This window comes from Miscanthus floridulus, chromosome 5, assembly GCF_019320115.1.
Source record: "Miscanthus floridulus cultivar M001 chromosome 5, ASM1932011v1, whole genome shotgun sequence".
Lineage (NCBI taxonomy): Eukaryota > Viridiplantae > Streptophyta > Magnoliopsida > Poales > Poaceae > Miscanthus > Miscanthus floridulus.
Genome location: NC_089584.1, coordinates 118,539,362 through 118,558,157, shown reverse-complemented (window position 1 = coordinate 118,558,157; position 18,796 = coordinate 118,539,362). Strand labels below are relative to the sequence as shown.

Here is an 18,796-nt window from a genome sequence, read left to right as displayed (position 1 = left end):
TTGGCCCAGTAGTTTAGAAACTACAGCTGTTTAAAGTTAGGTTCCAGTCTTTGCTTATTCTCTGCCTTGTGAGGACAGAGTTCTGTTGATTTATGAATTCGAACTGGTAAAGGTTTGAATCATGCTTCGAGGTCTGAAAATGAATTGCATACAATTTTATAAGCTTTCCAGATTGTCTTGTTGCATGTCATTTGGAATTATAAATCTCCAGTTATGGCTAGTTTACGGCACCGCTACATAGTATTCATTTTGCTGAGATACAATTGCTTGAGTGTATGTGGTTGCAATGTTCTCGTTGATTGTTTAGGGGTTAGCCTAACTTGAGAATATGCTTAGGTGCAGGTGCTAGGTCATTAACGAAAGATGAGCAATTATACATTAGGTTGTATAAACTTGGTAAGTAAAGTGATTTGAATAGGGCTTAAGTTGGAATATGCAAACTACAGCGAACGTGTGCATTCCCCGAGCATCCCTGACATTCGTTCATGTGCATCCATGATATTTATCTTGCGCATTCATGCAATAGGTGTGCCGGAGGGAGTGATGTTGCTGGAGTTCGAGGGAGCCAACCAGGAGGAGGAACCCGAGGTGCAGGAAGCGGACGAAGCAGTCGCCGTGGAGGAATTGCCCGAGTGCCCTGACCACCAGCCTTCCTCATTCCTGAAAGGCAAGCCCCGGAGCATATTAAGCCTCCCATGTTTTTATAAATACATTGAGTATCTTTTATTGTTGATGATGCATTAAGTATAGGAATTGGTTGGAACCAATTGCTGCATTATATATCCTTCCTTGTCCAGATATCGCACTGGAATCCTATTTAAGTTCAGGAACGGGTTAAATGCTTAGCCATGCTTAGTGCGGTAGAAGTCAGGTGATTTCCTATCACCTACGAGCTTTAGGATAAGGTGGATCACGGTTGGCTATATTTGATATCGTGGAAAAGAACCATGTGAATAATGAATTAAGACCGGGCGGGGTCATGTGTAGGTTTGAACATAGTGACTCCGTCTGAGTCATTTAAGGACCGATACGCTGTACGTCCTCATGTCATGTTGAACGCAGCCTAACACTTAGCTGGCCAGATAAGTCGTTCCGACCGCGAAGCCTAGTAGCTCGACTCAGGCCGGGGACGCGAGTAGTGGCAACATTCTGGAGGTAGTAAGGATGTGCGGAGAGCCATTGGCATAAGTCCAAGGCGGGTTAGAGTCCCGAACAACCTTGGCAGAGTGGGTCTCTGAGAATGTAGATCTGTTCGGACTCGCGACTCCTAAATCGTACCAAAGGTGACTTGTTGCAACCCCGACGGGGGAAGCAGGGTTTGTGTTTAGGAATACCCCTCCAGCTGGATAGGAATCGATTCGAATCGCCGTCTCTCCCGGATAGTGAGAACTTGACTGAGCAGCGGCAACGTAGATTCAATTAATTTAACGATATGGTTAAATGGATGATGATAAGGTTGCCACAATGAATACCTGATATGGTTATTAATGTTTGTACCCTAATAAAATGATTGCTTAGTACAGGTGCTAATATAGATGACAGGTTAATGGCTAAAAAGTCACTGCTAGTTCAGGTTAAGAGTTGATCATTATTACTTATGCTTTTCTGCAAAAAGAAAGTGTCAGCCAGCTCCACTACATTAAGCTATGCATAATCCTTGGTGTCATTTGTTTGGTTTTCGACGGGTAAGTCTAGCTGAGTACATTCCCGTACTCAGGGTTTATTCCCTCTTGTTGCAGATGACCTTCTATATCAGGGATTCTGCAAGTACTGTCTCCACCCGGCGGGTGATGAGGACTAGATCATGGGCATGATCTCCTTTCTCTTATCTGAATGCTTTTGCGGTCTGTGATCAACAAACCAGTATGTGTATTTGAACTCGGTGTGTGAGTTAAACTATTTGCTTCCGCATGTTTACAAGACTTGTTTTGTAATAACAATGACTCTGTGATGATGTAACCTATTTGCGAACGTATGCGAAATGTTGTAACGTACGATATGTTATGTTGAATTACTGTGATCTTGGTTGTATGCAAGTTGGTTCGAAATCCTTCGAGATTTCGGTTGACTACCGGGTTTATATGGGCTCAAGTTCGAGAATTTGATCGTTTCGACGATTGTTTTTGTACTTGTGCTCTTATAAATTGGTTGGTTCCGTGACATAGGCGGCGCATGAGGTCGGCTTTGATGAAGTTGTGCATCGAGCCCGAGTCGAGGAGCGCCATGAGACGATGGCCATGAACATGGCCTAGAAGGAGCATGGCATTCTCAGTCCGGATGCCCGCGATGGCATACAGGGAGATGGTGGGAAGGGGAAGGCGGCATCCGGAGGAGATGGATGGGAACGCCCGTCGTGCTGGAGTAGGGCATCCCATACGGCAGCACCGCTGGTAGGGTGGTTGTAGCTGGTTGCGGCGGCAGCGACGGCGACGGCAACGGTGGTGGCGCGCCGGCCAGGTAGGACTGGATGGTAGCCACCGAGCGAGTCAGGTCCCCGATGGCGGCAGCCACCTGATCCAGTGTCATCTGTGCCGCATGCTTCATCTGGGCCGCGGGTGCGGAGGCAGGTGGCAGCGGCGAGGTGGTGACCACCACGACAGCGGAGGTGATCGACGGCGACGGCGACAGATTGTTGGTGGGATTAGGGCCTGACATCTCTGATACCAGGTTGATAGGGCTTGATGCCCTACCGGAGTTGCTGCGCAGGTTATAGAGGTGGAAGAGGGGAGGACGTGGTCTGTACTCTCGACATCGGTGAGGGCCCATGGCGGCGAGAGAGCGGCGGCTGCTGCTGCACCCCTAGAGTTCACGTGGTGCTATAGTAATGAGGATACTGTTCATGCGAGGGAGAGAGGGCAGGAACGGCTGCGCCTAAGGAAAGCCAGCAACTTAATTGTTGCTTTCTGCTTAATTCCAATCATCCCAGATTACAAGTATTTATTCTTTTCTATAAATGCTATAATTAAGGAACTATATCTATCTATAAGAAAATACCAAATAAGCGATAAATTGGGCCTCTAAGTCACTTAACAGACCACCCCTAGCCACTATTGGGCTTGCGCCTGGCATAGGGGATGCCGGTTATAACACGCTCCTTGCCAGAAATAAATCGATCCCAGAAAAGCCTCTATGTGCTTTCCTCGCTCACATTTAATTACCATGTCGCAATCACAGAATCACCTTCCTGGCCGAGCGGCCAAGAGACGCATATGCTTTGTCGTATTTAGTTTATAAGCCATGACTTATCAGTCAACGAATAATATTTTTTCACTCACATCAAACCAGCCAATAGTACTTTTAACCATGGCGTATAAGCTAAACAAGCCCAAACGAATAGGACGCTCTATGCCCTGTTCGCTTGGCTGATAAGCCATGGCTACGGTTGATTAATTTATTGTGAGAGAAAAATACTATTCGTTGACTGAAAACCCTTTGCTGCCTTGACGCCCGCTCCTAGTTGCACATCAATGCAGGTAGGCTTGGGTCCACTCCCAGTTCTCCGTGGCATGTCTGACGGCGACGACGACAGGAGTACTGTGTACATGTAGGAGATGCATCTTAGGGTGCGTTTGATGCTCGAATGTGTTCTGTTTCTCGCGTGAATCCTGAGAATAATAGCCAGACGGTACTATGTGAAACGTTTTTGCTAGAACCATTACAAGTGATTCTCACTTTTTTGCCTAGGAAAGTGAACCGATGAAAACGTTAACGTGGTTTCAGAGTGATTCTGATTCTACAGCCAAATAATCTAGTTATTTTGATTTGCCAAAATATTTTTTTGAGAGAATCTGGATCTGAATCATTCTACGTGGATCTGGGTCCCTGCTAAATGAGTCATTAATGTGGACGACTCATCCAAAACAAGGAGAAAATTTCTTATTTGGCCCTGGTTTAAAGTCGTCTTTCTTCCTTGGCCCTGAACCAAAATTTCTTACTTATTTTGCCTCACTCGAAGTTTCGTTTTCTAATATGACCTTACCATGAGATCTGTCGAAGTTTGCCATTGTTGAGTTGTCAGTTTTTATTGGACGGACAGAAATACCCCCGTGTCTCTCCTTTCTCTTCTATCTCGCTCTCGGTCTCGTCTCTGTCCCTCCGAGCCCGCTCTCCCCTTCTGAAACACAAACGAACCCTAAACCTAGGTACTGCGGGGCGGCGGCCAGTGCGCGCAGGCTCAGCAGACGGCTGGGCGCGTGGCGGCGTGGGGTTGCGGAGGCCAGGGCGCGTGGCTGCCTGGGCTCACGGCGACCAGGGCGCGCGACTTCCTGGGGTCGCGGCGGCCAAGGCGCGCGACGGCCTGGGGTCGCAGCCGCCGTGCTCATCGGGCTCAGCCACCTAGCAGAAGCGTTCCGCGAGTGAGGAGGTCGTCCGCCTCGATCCGGCCAGCGGCCGTGCGCACGGCTGCCTCGCCGGCTTATGCCTCCGGTGAGATTTTCCTTCGCTTGCCTTGTCTACGCATGCCTGTTCTCCTGCTCTTCTACACTGGAATGGAATGGAATCGCATCCACAGATCTCGCGTCCTTCTCCGCTTTGCTTGCGTGCAAATCCAATATGCTGCTCCTTTTTCTGTCACTTGTCACTTCCTTGCAGGGGCGGAGCTCAGTGGCGGCCAAACTGGGCTCCGGCCCCTACTTGTCTCCAACAGATACGAAGGGCACTTAGCTCCAATAGATGCATGCTAGCTGCTGAAGCTTAAAATATATAAAGCCTGTCGCCAGTTGAAGGGCAGCAGAGAGCTAAACATAGACTTTATGAGTCATCTCAAACTTTTGCATTCAGTATTTCAGTTCCCAAGTGTGAATACTTATGCCATCTCACTTGTTGCCACTGGTCTATAATACTCTCAGGCCCATACTACTTACTTCGGTGAATCGATGACTGTGTTTTGTACAATTGAAATTAGGACAATAATGTTTGTAGTATTGAATTAGCCCCCCTCTTGATCTTGGAGCACGCTCCACCACTGCTTCCTTGCGGTATGTTTATCTAATTTGGGATCATTATAGTTACGGTGCTGATCATTACCGTTTCTTTTCTTGCTTGTTTTGGAAGTAAAAGCTCTGACCCTGTGATTACATGAGAAACATGAGAAAGTTTGCATCTTTATAGTTGGTAGTGTGTTGCAGTGAGTTAATGTGGACTTAACACGATGTGCATCACACAATGCAGCTGATATCCTACTCCGTTCGTCGTTTTTCTTCCGCCTCTTGGTGAAGCCGGCCTGGACTTCGGCTCTCTGTGTGCTAGGGGCCTGCGACGCCAGCACGGGTTGAATGGAGCCCGATGGAGGTGCAGACGAGGACCTAGACATTGGAGGAGGTGGTGCATCTGCAGTACAAGCAGATTGGCTTGAAGGGTGAGTTAACAATCAGTGACTCTGATTTGTGTGTTTGTATTGATGACTTAAGTTTACAATTACTTTGCTCACAGGATGGATCCTAAATCAACTTTTATGCTGAACTTTAAACATCTTGGTAATCCAAAGAAAGCTAGGAAAGATCTGAGATGTTTTTGTTTTGAGAAAATTGTGGATAGTGACAGAACAAATTTAAAGGACTTAGTTCAATCAATCATAGAGCAATATCCACCCGGTTACATGGAAGTTGCTCATCTTCAATATCATGACCATGTTTTGAAAAGCTTTCCAGAAGTTAAAACAGACCAAGACTTGATGTTAATGTCTGAGAGACACATGAATACAAAGGTTGTATGATTCTTATTTGTACAAATTTTTTGCTCAAATTTTCGATTACTAAAATCTGAATTTGTAGGAGGAGCCAAAGCATTGAGCCTGCAGCTAAGAAAAAGTCCAAACAAGGCACGACTGAATCTGCAGGATCAGCAAGGTACTGCTACTGATTTCTATTGGTTTCGCTGGCATAGCAGCTTCTTTTCTCTAGGGAGGTAGTAGGTAGCATGAATGCAATTCAGCCTTACAATTTCAAAGACATTGAGGGTCAGGTAGGTTTGATGCAATGACATATGTCCAAGTTCCAGGCCCTGCAAAAGTCGATTGGCCACCTTACAACTTGCATATACATGATTTAATTGCCGAGCCATATACATGATTTAGCGATCAATTGCCATGCTGGCTTGGTGCCTGGTGGCATGACAATTTAGTGAACTACAGGCTACAGCATGCTAGAGATACATACCCCTTTGGAAACATCTATAGCACGTAGCAAGACTCACTTCAACAGGTCAATTGGCTAAGTAAGGATATGGCTGAAAAAGCACATATAGATAAATTATTACCTAATAAAATGCAAAACAAGTCGATCAAGTACACAGTAGAACCTAACAAACCCAGCTGCCACTCCCAAGCTAACTTTTCTCCAGAAAGCAAAATGCAGCGAGCAGGCAAAAATGACAAACAACATGTTCTTGCTGATTTACTAAGATGTCAATTTTGTACACAATGAGAACATGTTTCTTATCAAATGCATGGAAATTCGCATAAAAATGGCTTATGAGCAGATTTGATTTTGTCATAGTTTTTAGAGATTAATCAATAAGCTGTTAGTTCTATACAGTATATCTCTTCAAGTTTAACTAAATGAATGCCCCATTACATGCATTTTTACAGGTCCAAAAAAGGCTCAAATCAACCTGAACCAAAAAAGTATCGTCACTCTGATTATTTCAGAGCACAACACTTGCTGCAGTAGTCAGGGATTGACTAAGTTTTTTGTTTGTTCATGTGTATAAGCAATTCCAGCAGTTTTCAGCTAGTTGCAAAGTTGTTCTAATGTTTTCTATCTATATCCCGTTTCTAGACTGAGAAGGCTTTCCTCAAGCAGCCTAAGGTTTTCCTCATGTGAAAGAACTAGAGCTCTAAATGTCTCAGGGGCATTTTGGTCATTTCATGTGCCACTTAACGGTGTTAGAGGCAGGAGATGACGGTAAGGTCATATTAGAAAACGAAACTTCGAGTGAGGCCAAATGGGTAACAAATTTTGTTTCAGGGCCAAGGAAGAAAGACAACTTTAAACCAGGACCAAATAAGAAATTTTCTCCAAAACAAGTGTGTGTTAGCGTGATTGTTCCTAATTGGTTCGATATCGGTAAGTACGTACACGGCTTGATTATGGATTCTTCAATTATTATTTTGAAAAGATTGTTAATAAGTTAGCTGGCCACATCATAGGTAAGTATATATGTCCTTCTATCCAAATAAGCGCACACCATCCGTACCAAACAAAATAAATACTCTGGAGGATATTAAAAAAAATAAGTGACTGCAATATCCGTGTGCCACGGCTACAAAACTCTTTAATAATACACCAACCCCTGGTTAGTAACAAATGTTAGATATTGTTGTATAGATAGGTATTGTTGGTTATGCAATAACTAATCAAAGTTGTTTTTTTATATTTACCCTCTCTAACTCATTCATAATGTAGCATAGACATTTCTTATCTTTGTCAATACAATTAATGGTTTATATATTGTTTCATCCCTATTTATGTTTCCTTTTGCATCATGCCCTCCACGTGTGATTGATATATGTGTTTAGTTGAAATTATAGCTTACACTACGCCATATAGTATTAGTAGAGGCAGCTCTAGAGGTTTTGTAGGGGCGGTTTGCCTAGCCGTCCTTAACCAAGCGTCTCTACAAATCATGCATTTGTAGGGACGGTTCCTAGACCGTCTCTACAAATCGATTTGTAGAGGCGGCTGGTGTTATTAGCCGCCTCTACAAATTAATTTGTAGGGGTGGATGCAGTACCAGCCGCCCATATAATACCTGTTTGTTGGGGCGATTCAGTCTAGAACCGCTCTTACAGTACATTTTTTGGCCAAAAAATTTTAGATTTACAATTTAAATTCGACCAGAACATATATTTTTCATGCACAACTCCATCATGACTTATCTTCTTCTGCGATTGTACTGAAACTCAAATCTGAGGTTTGGTCCAATAGGTGGATATTTTCCATGAACATTTCCAACGCAAACTGCTGGAGCATCAATGCTTGTCTCATCAATAAATCCCTCAGCCTGTAAATATGTACCATGAAGGCACATAAATCCTTTGAAATAGGCAAAAGTATCACAGTAGAAGGCCACTCAATTACCATTGTTGTAGAAGAACGCTCCTGGGCAACATCAGTAAATCTTGCTTCATATTCTTCAACAGTCAGGCCATCTTTAGAGCCTGCGAGACGACCCAACTCAGCTTCCACAAGTAAACCTTTTGCATGAGCCAAGGAAAATATGCTCTTTGTGTATAAGATGTTCTTCCCTAAAGTTAGATGGGAACCATCCACCATGACTGAATCAAATCCCTAGAAATTCAAGGGTCACGACATTGACCAGAAAAAAAACTCAAGATTAATGGTTATGAAATAAACTTGCATGTCATCTTTGGTAATGCATATTTGAGGAAACCACGGATCTTCACATACCGCTTCAAGAGCTTGAAGCAAGTCTGACTTGGAAATGTTGTGATCATAGTGAACACTGATAGACTCCTATGATAAGAGAATCACATAATGTGAACACTAGAGTTTTCAATTTATTCAAATAATTGTTAAACATGTGGTTTATTTAGGAGTACATATAGTTGAATTTGCTCTCTTTGAAAATGGTAGATTCTCAAGTTTCTCTTACACTAGATTGTTCTGCAGTACCAATGCAACATGCTACCAATGCGACTCCACCTTGCTTTAGAGCACTGGGGTGAATCTAAACAGCAACCACAACAATTAAGATAAAGACTCGAGATAGTATATGTGATATACTAAATTTTCATATATTCATTAACAATGCTATATACTATATTTTCATAATCAAGAGCTACGTGGTACTGCTTTCAAAGAACCTGCAGGATAGCAGGAGCTTCATTTCATTAAGAAGAGAAAGAGTACAGAGCACCGAACTATAAGGAACATACGCAGAACACTACAATGAACATATTACTTAATGCTGACTTGTTAAATGAGGAACTCTACAACATGAGTATTGGTCCGACTGACCATAAAATGCTATCATGCTGCCTAGATAGCTAAAGATGTTAATAGCTAAACAACAATGCAAAGAATCATATGCCCAGTCTCCAATAATTGACCTTCGAGGGGCATGCTGTCAGATGCAGACATGCAACAAGTGATTTTCCAATTCAGTTTACAAAGACTGCTAACTTATTAAATGAACAAATAAAGAGTAATATGGTAATTTTCAAATAAATGTATCGGGGAAGACATCCAACATCCCCATCTTGACAAGGATATACCATGGTTTCAGTGCGCAAATCTCTGAAGATAATATGACATTGGGTGACATAAGAGAAATAGAATTCCAATTCATTTATTGTGAAACAAATTAGTTGCATTCGAAACAGAATAAATGTTAAAGTAAATAAACAAAGAAATGCTGCAAACTCTACACTTCCACAAAAAAATTGCAAACACACAACCCAATGTTAAAAGAATTCAATATCAACTATATCTATATCACTGTATGAACATAGGTTTAAGCAGTCTTCTTAGAGTTAACACATCAGTCCAGTACAAACCTACAGATGAACATAGCTTTTATGGAATCATGACTACAAAGAAGTAATTTAGCTTTTGCTTCAAGTTATATAAGAAATGTTAAGGTGGTGCTTGAAGAATGAAATCCAATAAATGTTATGACAAACATTTCATAAGCTTCACCTCATAATCCACGGCCCATTTCCCATGGCGTAGCGGCTTGTGTTGTACATTCATACTCCCCATGTAAAGACTTCTCCCACTTGGTACCTTCTTGATTTCAGTGACTACTAAATCAAGTCTCACAAAAGTATCATCATCGCACTTCATTACATATTTAGCAGAGACAACATGAACCTGAGCAACCAAGTTCACTACTGTCAGAAAAATACAAATACAATAGCTACAGTACTCCAAAGAAGATTTAGTTCAAATAGCAAGAAATTCTCTGCCATACCCCATACTCGTATATTGCAAGAGTCTTCATAACAACAATATCGTAGTTGTCTAGGTAGGGCACAAAAACAATGTCCCCAAAAAATTCAGCTTCCTTCTTTAGCTCCACATTCACTTCCTTTCTACCATGCTAGAGTTAAGAAACACCTTCAGCACAAGCACACAAAACAAATGAAGTAAGCTAAGCATTTGGGATTACATTGAAGTGTTTACCAGTGCAACGAAAAAATGAGCCACCCTGTTTGGTGACTTAAGGATAGCAGACATCCATGTCTTCCTCACACCCATACGCTTAGCAAAATGATTGGTTGATGACAGGATGCCAATGAAAATCTCAACTGGCTCATCAGGCAGCGGAGGGGCCTGCTAAATAGTAGAAAACTCCAAATAATTCGGTGGCGCAAAGCTTGGGTGTGTAGTTGGCAAAGACCCTGCAATCACTGAATGCACATCGAGGTCCCCATTCAGTGATAGGCCTATAGCATCCTCCAGCACAAACAAGCATTCCCCAACATTTCTTACTGCATGAAGTGGGGAAACATATGCACTTACAGTGCGGTAAGGAAACGAAGTGACATGTTGACCATCAACGCTCACATGGTAACCCTCCAACCCATCACTGAGAGTAAGAACAAATAGCTGGCCCTCCATGAAAGAAAATGGCCCACCAAAATTGACCTCCTCCTTCTGCCCGATCAGCCGATTCAGCCAACATGGCAACACGTAAGTTATATAGAGATAACTTAGACATTACCAATTTCGAAGCATGATAAATTCAGCCCTAAACATAAAATTTGAACAAGCTAGTAACAATAGTGACTACCTGCTTGGCCTGAAACAGATAGGTCCACCCAAAATAAAATACACTCAAGACAACCACCAAGTTGGATGAAGCAAATAGCTATGTGAGAACTAAGAGTTGTTCTAGATTTAAGCAGTAGCTAAGTACACATTAAAAATATCTATTGATTCAAAATGGTATGCACATGAAGAAAGACTAGGAAACATGCAGCCAAATTTGTAACAAAAAGATGAGGACAGGCAGCTAGGGTTTCCTGAAGCACAGGCGCACATTTCGTGTGCACATAGATTGTCGTCCATAGTGAAGGGGAGCGAGCCTCTGCGAATGCTAGGAGAGAGAGATCCGATAGGAAGAGGTAAGAAGAGAGAGAGAGGGGACCAAACCAAGGAGGGGACTATGCAAGGACCGCAGGGAGCAGGCTACGCCGAGGGTAGCCACGCGCCACGGCTAGCGGTGGGGCTCACAGGCGCCACGTCGTGGCAGGAGGCGGCCACCACCAGGCCCATTGGCATGGCTGCAGTGCACACCGACGGTGCCGCCGCCCAGGTCATGCGCATGTGGAGGTGCCCGCTCCGAGGCCAGGCCGGTGCGCCACCACATCGAGAGAGAGAGAGAGAGGTAGAGAGGAAGAAGGAGAGGGAGAGGGAGGGGAGGTGCGGGCGGGGGAGGGGATGGGGTGCGAGCAGCGGAGGCAGCACGCCACGAGAGGAGCGTGAGCGAGATGAGCTGGAGGGGCGGTGGGGCATGGGAGGGAGCCTGTTTTTTAGAAGGGGGGCATCAATTTATTTGGGGGTGAAATGGGGCGACATAGCTTGCTGGTACTGGTAGCAGGGGCGGCTCGTAATACCAGCCGCCCCTACAAATCGATGCATTTGTAGGGGCGGCTCGTATTACCAGCCATCCCTACTATGCCATTTATATAGGTGGCTGATATACTGGAGCCCGAGCACGCCACTGTAGGGGCAGCTCCAATGCCAGCCGCCCTAAAAAACCCCGTTGCTACAAACTATTTTTCACGTAGTGTTAGCCATGTGTTTGGCATAAAAATTGATACAATCATCATTGTAACGCCCCTTCCAAAATCGGCTTATGGCCCCACTCACACGTGGAATGAGCCAGTATAGGCATAACCACCAACATGAAATTGACATTTTGAGGTTTTGTGAAGTAGGTATGATGCAATAATAGTCAAGAAAAGCCTATATTTATGTGTTATTTTGCTATGTTGTTTAAGAATTTTAATTCCTGTTAGATTGATCTCTAATCCCAAACTAGGCCCAACAGCCCAGTTGGGCCTTTGATTCGCACCCTGATCAGGGGTGCCCATCCCACTATGGCTGGTGGGCCCCGGTCACACTATGCAATATATAGAGGTGGGGGCTGATAGCTCTGAGTACGAGGTTCGCCTGAGCCGAGCTCCCCATTGAAACCTAAACCCTAATCCCGATCAGAGATGGGCGTAGCCAGTGATGGGAAGCCACCAGTCACGCCGTTCCGCTCCACTGACGTCGACGACTTCATCGACCCCATCCTCATTGACCGTCGCTGCCCTCGTGCAGACACCGACACAACGACCATGGCTGACGCCTCTAGATCGAAGGCCTACTGTCGACACAGAATTTCATCCCATGCCGAGGACACACGCAACAAGCCAGAAGGGTCCGCTCGATGGAGCAGATCTGCCTAGCTTCAACGCAGGGGTGGTCGATCCTGCACAATCCTCTCGAGGTGTGCCAGTCAATTTGACCCTACAATTGACAAGGAGAGAAAGTTCATCAGTAATTAAGGGCAGAACTTGCCAGTGTTGCCAGATAGTTCTGAAAATACGGCTATGAGAGCCGATATGGAAGGAAATCGGCTAAATAGCCGATTCCAGTATATTCATGAGAATAAGTTAGTTAGAGTTCATGGGGTCGTGTGAAGAAGAATCGGTTATCATTCAGAATAAATATCATTTAAGCAAACATTAATCAATGGCAATAAGATATCGATGATGATTGGTTTATACTGAGCCAATGATTACAAGTAACCGAACTCCTGTTTATGTAAAGAAACAATTCAACACCGCTCAACCATCTAATAAAGATAAATCTAATGAACATGTTAAATCTCATCTATCGCCATGACCAGTGGGGCATGAGGCAGAATCATGCAGGCCGTAGAAACAACAATAGACTCGACGACCCTAACTCATTACTAATATCAGTGGGGCATGAGGCAGAATCATGCAGGCCGTAATACAATAACAAGATCATGGGGCTAACACATCTTTCAACTCATCTCTACTTCAACGATCTCGTGATGTGAACTGTTCATGAAAGCATTCGATATCGGCTAAACAGCCGATTCAGGCATAGCGCATAGTTAAGGTCATACCTTCTCAGGAACAGATCTACCAACTAACGATCCCCACTCCACGGTGCCAATAGTGGGGTGAGAGGCAGAATCCCATAGGCCATGATGATGGGCCATGGAATGGTTCTCGCTAACCAATAGATCTACTCAAGATCGAACATGCCTTAACCGCACGCTATGCATGATTAAGATTGATATAAAACAGCCAATAAAAACATAACTCATCATTTAAGATGTAGATTAGATCAGTTTAAGATTAGCAAACAATGGGTTAAATAAGATATAAGGCTGATCCGGATCAATCTCAATCGGGCAGAGTGATATTGCTGTAATTAGATAAACAATGAAAGAAATAAGCAATATCGGTAACTTAATGAATCTACCAAAGACTGCCATTCAAAGGTAGAGCCAATAACTTGACCTCGATCTAATTCAAGTAGTGGGGTGTGAGGCAGAATCACACAGGCCATACTTGAATTAGGCAAGAGTCGATAACTAGCTTATACCAGAGCCGCAGTGGGGGTCGACCGGATCGATGCAGCCATACGAACAGAGGTATAAACCATGACGGTACTTACAACAAGCAGTGGAGGTCGACCGGATCGATGCAGCCGTACTTGCTGAAGAACTCGCCGAGATCTACTCTACTACTCCTAAGGGGTGGCCGGAGCCGAAAAAAAGTAATTGACTTGTATTTGATTGATTCGTTTCTCTTACAATAGCCGGGGTTTGGTATTTATACCCGAAGTCTAGACATGAATCCTACTCAAGCACGATTTGTTACAATCTTTGGTATGAAAGAAATATTCCTATCTTAACATAACTTGGACTCTAATCTTTCCCCTTTTGTAGAGTCCGATATGTATCCTTTTGACGCCAGTCATATCCCATCATCGTCATCTGCTGACGCCATTTGGAAAGAATCGATCCAGTGTCACATTCGATCCAACAGATATCAACCTTTACTCCATTGACTCCTTGATTGGCATAATTCTAGAAGCCTACGAGTTCCCACGCTCTTCTCCCAAATTTTGGTGTAAACACCTACGATGGTCGGTAACCTAGCACTACTTCTCCCTCTAATCTATGTCTAGTTCATGTACTAGGACATGTTATCCATTTACAAGATGTACCCAGCTAGATCTATGACTATGTGATCATAATATATCATAACATTGGTACCGAAGCTAGGTTAAATTGAGTAGATCTTGGTATGGGTACAAATAGAAAAGAAAAGAAATCAAATAAAAGAGATGAACCGAATCGAACGAATCAAATCGGGAAAAGAAACCCTAACCCTAGAAAGAGAAAGGGGACGGTAGAGAAGGGGCTTCCTACCTAGGGCCCGGCCGTCCCGTCTTCACCGCTGGCCATCTCCATGGCCGGTGCGCGGGAAGAACCAGAGGCGCCGACCGGGAAGGTCATGCCACCGCGTGGTGTCGTCTCAGGCTCGGGTGTCAAGGGCACCACAGCATAGCCCTTCGACGGCGGTGTGCTCACCCTCGGGTGGACGCACGCACCGATGAAGGGGCACACGGTGGCGCCGCCACTTCCTCCGGCCGCCATGGCTGCTACGCTGCTCCGTCTCTCTTCTGACTGCGGCGCTGAGGAGGAAAGAGAAAGGGAACAAAGAAAATGAGTCTAGGGTTTTGGGGATGAGCCGCGCCCGGGGTTTTTGATCTCGCGATATTGACGCTTGGCCGTCGGATGGAAACCAGTGGTCGAGATCGTCTAGACCGGCATTAGGCCCAGGCGGGGCAGCAGATTCCTAGCCCAGGCCCAGGTTGCGGCCTGTGCGCGGGACAGCGGGCGCGCGCCGGGTGAAGCAGGCTGCACGGGCCGCACTCCACTGGCCGAGCCACACACTATTTTCTGTTGGGTCGGTTACTGTTGCTGCAGGACGAGCCAGAATGAACAGTAAATAAAGTTTCGAGTTTATTTAATTTTTAGAAGCATATTTTGATGAATTTTGTCTAGTTTAATATCTCTGTTAAAATTTGAACCAACATGATAATTTTTCAAAGAATATTTGAGAAAAGTTTAATGCTTCTGCAAAATAGATAATGAATTTTTTTCATGTTTCCGCTGCTAAAGAAATTGTTTATTCTCCAGTTATTTTGAACCAACGTGATATTTAATTGGAGAAAAAGAGATTTTGACATGATTATGATGTTGTTATTTTCTAACCAACGTTGTTAATAACAATATCGTAATTTTATGATTTTATGCATTATTTTTATTTCCGCCTAATGGTGATATATATTTAATGTATAAATAGTTGTGTGTTTTAATTTTGACCAACGTTGGAATCAAGGCATGCAATTGTTGTTATTATTTATGTTCTCACTCTATATGAATTGTGTTTTTAGGCGGATACAACTTGTTGAGTTGTATTAAAGAGATCCCCACTCTTAAAGGTGACAACTACACGGAGTGGAAGAAAAAGATTGACATAGCCTTCATCTTGGCTGAGGTGGACTAGGTAGTCACCTCATCGTGTCCCACTAAGCCTATGGCACCGATGAGGGAGACAAACGAGGCTGATGCTGCTTAGACAACTAGAGAGAGGAATTTTGCATCCCAAAAGATATCCTATGATCTTGAGCATAGGAAGTGGGTCACTGCTAATAAGAAATATTTGGCTGTGATAAAGAACATGATTGAGCCTGCAATTGTGGGCTCAATTCCAGAGTGTGACACAATCACCGAGCACCTCTATAGAATAAAGAGTCAGTTTACTGGCTCTTCAAAGACATATGCTACCCAGCTGATAAAGCAGCTGGTGACAGAGAGGTGCTTTAAAAATGGTGGCATAAGAGAGCACATACTAAGGATGAGCAATTTGGCATCCAAGCTAAAACCAATGGATCTGGCTCTCAAGGAAGAGTTCCTTATCCATCTGATTTTTGCTTCCTTGCCAAAGGAATTTGACACTTTTATTGTCAACTACAACATACAGCCCAAAAAGTGGGACTTAGAGAGGCTCATGGCTATATGTGTGCAAGAGGTGGAGAGAATGAAAGCTGCTAATGGTGGCACTATCGATTATGTGGAAGACAATAAGAAAAAGAATAATAATACTAACTCCTCCTCAAAGTCAAAGGGAAAGGGTCCCATGCTGCATCAGCCTCAGCAGAACAAGTTCACAGTAGAGAAACACCAGTGTCTCTATTGCAAGAAGACGAGACATTATAAGAAAGATTGTCTCGATTACTTAAAGATGATCATGGCAAAGAAAGGTGAGAATATTATTACGTTCATAAATAAATTCCTGTATGTACAGTATTTGAAATCTACTTGGTGGATTGACTTAGGTGCAACTGTTCATGTTGCTAATTCCTTACAGGGATTCTATTCGACGAGGATTACGCAAAGAAAAGAAAGACACGTTAAAGTGGCAAATTGAGTCCGAGCAGATGTTGAAGCCATTGGCGATCTTTCTCTAGAGCTTGCTGATGGCTTCACACTTTTACTTAGAGATGTACTTTATGTTCCCTCTTTATAGAGAAACTTGATTAGTGTTTCATGCTTGGACAATGATGGATATGATTGCCATTTTGGAAATGGCAAATGTAAGATAACATTTAATAATGCATGTGTTGGTCTTGATATCTTACAAAATGAGCTTTATTTGTTATCACTACGTGATGATGTGAATGTTGTATGCGATGATGGGAACATTGCGTGCGACAATGAGAATATATCCTCGTCTGCGGATGTAAACAGAAAACGAAAAAGAGCTCACGATGCGTCGTCGAAATTATGGCACTATCATTTAGGCCACATTTCAAGGGGAAGAATAGAAAGACTAGCTAAGAATGATATTCTTCCTCCATTAGAGTTCTCAGATTTAGAACAATGCAGAGAATGCATAAAAGGAAAGTATGTAAAGAAAATTAAGAAAGATGTCAAACGAAGCGCAGAAATTTTATAGATTATTCACACAGACATATGTGGTCTATTTCCTATAAAGAGTGTGGATGGTTATAATTCGTTCATAACATTCATAGATGATTACTCCTGTTATGGCTATATTTATCCAATCAAAGAAAGAACAAAAGCATTAGATAAATTTAAGATATTTAAGGTAGAAGTTGAAAACCAACACAATTTAAAGATTAAGATAGTTAGGTCGGATCATAGGGGGGAGTACTACGGTCGGCATACCCCATATGGCCAAGTTCCTGGACCTTTTGCAAGGTTCTTATAGGAGAATGGCATAGTAGCCCAGTATTCTACACTGGGCGAACCTCTGCAGAATGGAGTAGCTCCACCTTACCGTTGAGCCTATGGATGGAGGCATTAAAAACCACCATTCATATTCTCAATAGAGTACCAAGTAAGTCGGTGCCCAAAACACCGTATGAGTTATGGACATGAAGAGTACCCTCACTAAACCACTTACGTGTGTTGTGGAGTCTTGCTGAGGCTAAAGTATTTAACCCAAATATTGGAAAGCTAGATTCTAAAATAGTAAGTTACCATTTCATTGGCTACCCAGAAAAGTCAAAAGGTTTTCGTTTCTACTGTCCGGATAGACATACATAGTTTGTGAAAACGAGACACGCTGTCTTCCTAGAGGATGAAATGATGAGGGGGAGCATGGTAGCTCGAGAAATTGACCTTGAAGAGAAGCGGGTGTATGCGCCCACTCCGATGATTCATGAGCCATTTTTCTCACTACCTGCTGTCGCTGTATCGACAGTGCAAAATACTGTGGTGCCAACACTTGTTGTTATTCCACCTGTGGCAACCATGAATGACGATGAGGAACCTGTTCTTCAGGATCCTGTAGAACCTATTACCACACATGAGGGGGAGCAACAACAACCTCAAATAGAAGATGTGCTAAATGTGGAGGCCCCTAGAAGGTCTCAAAGAGTTAGAAAATCAGCTATTCCAGCTGACTATGAAGTATATAACACTGAGGAATTTCAAATGGAGGATGATCCCACCTCATTTGAAGAAGCCATGAGAAGTGACCATTCATCAAAGTGGCTTGAGGCCATAGAAGATGAAATGAAATCTATGAATGCTAATAAAGTATGGGACTTAAAAATAATTTCTAAAGGAGTTAAAATAGTAGGCTGTAAATGGGTCTACAAAACAAAACTTGACTCTCAAGGAAATATAGAAAGATATAAAGCGCAACTTGTGGCAAAAGGTTTTACGCAAAGAGAAGGGATTGATTACAATGAGACCGTTTCTCTAGTCTCATGTAAGGATTCCTTCAAAATCATAATGGCATTAGTGGCACATTACGATTTAGAATTACATCAGATGGATATAAAGACAACATTTCTCAACGGGGACTTGAAGAAAAATGTTTACATGGCACAACCGAAAGGTTTTGCCATGGAAGGAAAAGAACGAATGGGATGCTGCCTAGAGAAATCCATTTATGGATTAAAACAAGCTTCAAGACAGTGGTACTTGAAGTTTGATCAGACAATAAGAAATTTTGGATTTAAAGAGAATGTAGAGGACAATTGTATCCATGCAAAGTTTAAGAATGGGAAGTTTATCTTTCTTGTCCTGTATATGGATGATATCTTACTTGCTAGTAGTGATGTCAGTCTACTACTGGAGACAAAGAAGTTTTTGTCCTCAAAATTTGATATGAAAGATCTTGGTGAAGCTTCGTTCGTTTTAGGGATCGAGATTCACTAAGATAGAAGTAAAGGGATATTAGGACTGTCACAAAAGA

At 43.2% G+C, this 18,796-nt stretch overlaps 1 pseudogene; it reads right to left on the bottom strand.

The window, feature by feature from the left end:
- Positions 1-7,872: 7,872 nt before the first annotated feature.
- LOC136455217 (hydroxyproline O-galactosyltransferase GALT5-like) lies at positions 7,873-11,285 on the bottom strand (annotated as a pseudogene).
- Positions 11,286-18,796: the final 7,511 nt, after the last annotated feature.